Raw genomic sequence first — 5,000 nt, 5'->3', positions numbered from 1 at the left:
AAGAGAGAAGGAGTTTGAATGTGTTTGAGATGAGGTGTCTGAGAAGTATGGTGGGGGTTACTAGGCTGGATAGCGTGAGAAATGAGGAGGTGAGAAGGAGAACAGGGGTGAAAAAGGATTTGGGACATAGGGTTGATGAAAGAATATTAGGATGGTTTGGACACATGGAAAGAATGAGTGAAGAAAGACTAGTAAAAGAGGTATGGAAGGCAGATGTGGAGGGAGTGAACATGAGGGGACGTCCTAGGATGAGGTGGATGAATGGGGTGAAGGGGGCTTTAGGGAAGAGGGGAATGTCTGTTGAGGAAGGAAGGGAGAGGACGGAAGACAGAGGTGAGTGGAGAATGGTTGTATATGGATGATGTTGTGATTGCATGAGGAGGAATGGGCGGGGGGGTGGGGGTGGTGTAGTATGTGTGAGTAAATTTTGACGCAGCCCGAAGGGATTTCTCCCCGTCCTCTCCTTATATGCAAGGGGGGGGTCGCCGATTAAATGAAGCGGCCTTGCTGTGGATGTGCTGTGTCTTGCGACACTGCTTCTGACCCAGGGCGGTGGGCAGGGTGCAGGGATGACCCGTCATCCAGGAGGTGCTCAGATGAGAGGGAGGGTGGGAGGGGTGTGGAGTGTATTTAGGGATGAAATGGGTGGGAGTGTTTTTATGCCTTTCCCTTTTTGGCTACCTCCCTTGGAAGGGGGAAAAAGCCTTGGTATATGTATGTATGTATGTATATATATATACATATATATGAAATATATATATATATAATATATATTTATGTGTTTATATGTATATATATATATTCATATATGTATATATGTATGTATATATATACATATATATATACATATATGTATATATGTATTTATGTATATATACATATATATGTATATATAATATAAGTATATATATATATATATACACTAAAGCCTTGAGATACGACTGTCCTGACATACGAATGTTTTGAGATACGACATGAAAATTTCTAACAATTTTGTTCTGACATACGACGAAAATTTTGAGATACGAATCGATGATTCCCGTGAGCGCCGCTAGGGAGCAGTGCGTTCACTCAGCCAGCCAGTTTGGTTGTCGCCGCCGCTTCGTTCACACATGCTTGCTTATTCGTTGTGTTTTGTGCCTGTGTTTTGTTTTATTTTGGATTATATACCCTTATTTTGTTATCAACCATGGGTCTCAAGGCTAAAGACAAAGGTGGTGAAAAGAAAAAGCCTAAGAAAATTATATTGATGGAAGATAAGCATGAAATTATAGCGAAGCATGAGCGTGGTGTTCGTATCATCGACTTGGCAAATGAATATGGCAGCAATCCTTCTACAATATCCACGATCATCAAGCAGAAGGATGCCATAAAGAAGCTGCAGCCTTCCAAAGGCGTCACCATTATTTCGAAGCTACGAACTGATGTGCATAATGAAATGGAACGGTTACTTTTATTATGGATTAAGGAAAAGGAATTTGCTGGTGACTCTGTTTCTGAAGGCATTATTTGTGAGAAGGCTAGCACCATTTTCAATGACCTTAAGCGTGATGCAGCCGAGACCGAGGGAGAATAGTCGCAAGGTTGTGAGGAGTTCAAAGCCAGTCGTGGCTGGTTTGACAATTTTAAGAAAAGAACTGGCATTCATTCAGTAATTCGTCATGGCGAAGCCTCTAGTGCTGATATTAAAGCGGCTGAAAACTTTGTGAAGGTGTTTGAAAAGCTTGTTAGTGACGAAGGATACCTACCGCATCAAGTGTTTAATTGTGACAAGACTGGGTTATTTTGGAAAAAATGCCTAAGCGTACATTTATCACGGCAGAAGAAAAGAAGCTGCCCGGACACAAGCCTATGAAAGACTTCAAAGTGAAACCGTTGCTAGTCTACCATTCAGAAAACCCAAGGGCCTTCAAAGCTAATAAAGTGATCAAAGAAAAACTACAAGTTCTGTGGCGTGCAAATAGCAAAGCATGGGTGACTCGTCAGTCTTTTATTGAATGGATGAATATAGTTTTCGGTCCTTCAGTGAAGGAATACCTAACCGATAATGGTCTACCACTTAAGTGTGTCCTTCTATTTGATGATGCTCCCGCTCACCCTCCTGGCCTTGAGGATGACCTTTTAGATGAATTCAAATTCATTAAAGTTGTGTATCTGCCAGCTAATACTACGTCTACCCTTCAGCCGATGGACCAACAGGTTATCTCTAATTTTAAGAAACTTTTCACAAAGCATCTTTTCAAGCGTTGCTTCGAAGTGACTGAAAACACTAACCTAACATTGAGGGCGTTTTGGAAAGAACATTACAACATTGTGATCTGTCTTAAGATAATCGATATTGCATGGCAAGGTGTTACTAAAAGAACATTGAACTCGGCTTGGCGCAAACTATGGCCAGATGCAGTGCTAGAGCGAAACTTCGAGGGATTCAAACCACTGCAATCTGTTGAGGAGGAGATAGTGTCTATCGGTCGCTCCATGGGCTTAGAGGTAGACGATGCAGATGTTGCTGAACTCGTTGAGGAGCACGCTGAAGAACTCACGACGGAGGAGCTGAAGGAGTTGCATACGATTTCCCACTCGGAGGTAATGCAGGAACTCAGCAGTGAGGAGGAGGTCGAGCCGGTGGAGGAACTAACTTCACGTGAAATTCGTGATATTCTTGGGAAGTAGCAGGAAGTGTCTGATTTCGTAGAAAAAAGACACCCCGAGAAATTGTGTACAGGGAGAGCGAGTGCCTTATTTAATGATACGTGTCTCGCATTCTTTCGTAACATTTTAAATAGGAGGCTGAAACAAACCTCTCTTGATCGTTTCTTTGTGAAGGTCTCAGAAAGTCAGACCAAAAGGGCCAGACCTGAAAGTGATGAAAGTCAGGAAAGTGAGGTCAAAAAGGCACGACATGAAAGTGTTGAAAGTGATGATTAGCCTAAGTGATGATTACAAAATTGAAAAAAAAAATAATAAAAGCTAAAAAAAAAAAGATATAAATTAGTTTAGCAATGTTTTCATTTGTGTTTGTTTATTTATTAAGTGTTTGTTTAGTTATTAAGTGTACGTAAATAAAAAGAGATAAAATCATTCCCTGCCACCCCTCCCTCCTCCTCCTCTTCCAGGCCGCACCTCACCTGTCACTATGGTAAGTACAGTACAGTAAAACTCCTTTCTTTTTTATTGATTTTATTGACATTGACATTTATCATACATCAATATGTTATTTTATCATTATGTGTGTTATTACTAGTTTATTTATATACAAATTGTTATATTATATGTAATTTAACTGTATTTTGGAGTGGTTTCATATCGTTGGAACGCATTAATACATATTACATTATTTTAAATGGGAAAATTCGCTTTGAGATACGACTTTTTTGACATAGACGATGGTTACAGAACGAATTAAATTAATTTACAGAAAATAACAAGTTGGAATAGGAAAATCGCAGCAAACTAATCAGGGAGATAAAACAAGGCTAGCGCCATGCATTGCTCTTTCGCTCACTCTCTCCCCATTTTCCTTTTTTTTTTTTTTCTTCTTCTTTTTCTTCTTTTTCTTCTTTTTCCTCTTCTTTTTCCTCTTCTTTTTCTTCTTCTTCGTATTTTTCGTATTCTTCGTATTCTTCGTATTCTTCGTATTCTTCTTCATATTCGTCTTCGTATTCTTCTTCGTATTCTTCTTCGTATTGTTCGTATTCTTCTTCGTATTGTTCGTATTCTTCTTCGTATTCTGCGTATTCTTCTTCATATTCTTCTTCTTCGTATTCTTCTTCTTCATATTCTTCTTCTTAGTATTCTTCTTCTTCGTCTTCTTCTTCGTCTTCGTCTTCGTTTTCATCTTCGTCGTCTTCTTCTTCTTCGTCTTCTTCTTCTTCTTCGTCGTCTTCTTCTTCTTCGTCGTCTTCTTCTTCGTCTTCTTCTTCTTCGTCGTCGTCGTCGTCGTCGTCGTCTTCTTTTTCTTCTTCTTCTTCTTCTCTTTCTTCTCTTTCTTCTCTTTCTTCTCTTTCTTCTTTTTCTTCTTCTTCTTCTTCTTCTTCTTCTTCTTCTTCTTCTTCTTCTTCTTCTTCTTCTTCTTCTTCTTCTTCTTCTTCTTCTTCTTCTTCTTCTTCTTCTTCTTCTTCTTCTTCTTCTTCTTCTTCTTCTTCTTCTTCTTCTTCTTCCCCTACTTGTCCTTTCTCGCCCTCTCCCATCTCCCTTCTTCATGCTCCGTTCTCTTCTACCCTCTCACTCTCTTCCTCTTTCCCTCCCATTCCCTCCCCTCGTTGTCGTTGTCATTGTTGTTGTCTTTGTCGTTGTTATCGTTGTCATTGCTGTTGTTGTCAATCTTGTCATTCTTGTCCTTGTCGTCGTTCTCGATGTTGTAGCTGTTACTTGTCGTTGTTGTCATTGCTATCGTTGTCTTTGTTTTCGTTGTTGTCATTGTTGTTGTCATCATTATTGTCATTTTTCGTTGGTGTCGTTGTTGTCGTTGTCGTTGTTGTCAATATCGTTGTTGTTAATGCCATTGTTGTCGCTGTCGTTGTTGTCGTTGTTATCGTTATTGTCACTGCGTTGTTGTCGTTTTTGTAATTTTCGTCATTGTTGTCGTTGTCGTTGTTATCATTGTCGTCGTTGTTGTTGTTGTCGTTGTTGTCATTGTCTTTGTTGTAATTGTCATTGTTGTCATTGTCGTTGTCGTTGTTGCCATTGTTGTTGTTGTCGCTGTTGTCATTTTTGTTGTTGTCATGGTCGTTCTCTTTGTTGCCATTGTTGTTGTTGTTGCCATTGTTGTCGTTGTAGTTGTTATTGTTGTCGTTTTCATTGTTGTTGTTGGCACACACCCAAGCACACACACACACACAGAGAAAAAACATGAGGACACGCACTTCTCCCTTCCCAGTTCTTTGATCCATTGGTGCTAATGACCCGTTCTCTCCTATTCTGTCCCATACTACCAAAATGTCTCCTGTCAATTCCATCTTCTCCTTTTCATGGTCTGAGCAATGCTGCTCTCAAATCAC

General features: G+C 39.9%; 1 protein-coding gene across 3 annotated transcripts in view; it reads left to right on the top strand.

Annotated features, from left to right (window-relative positions):
- Positions 1 to 5,000, top strand: part of LOC143022913 (cysteine--tRNA ligase, cytoplasmic-like) — a 130,514-nt gene that overhangs the window by 99,383 nt on the left and 26,131 nt on the right. The window lies entirely within an intron of this gene.

Source organism: Oratosquilla oratoria, unplaced genomic scaffold (assembly GCF_046742065.1).
Source record: "Oratosquilla oratoria isolate Oo_2021 unplaced genomic scaffold, ASM4674206v1 SCAFFOLD224, whole genome shotgun sequence".
In the NCBI taxonomy this organism is placed as follows: Eukaryota; Metazoa; Arthropoda; class Malacostraca; order Stomatopoda; family Squillidae; genus Oratosquilla; species Oratosquilla oratoria.
This window is presented reverse-complemented; position numbering and strand designations above follow the sequence as displayed.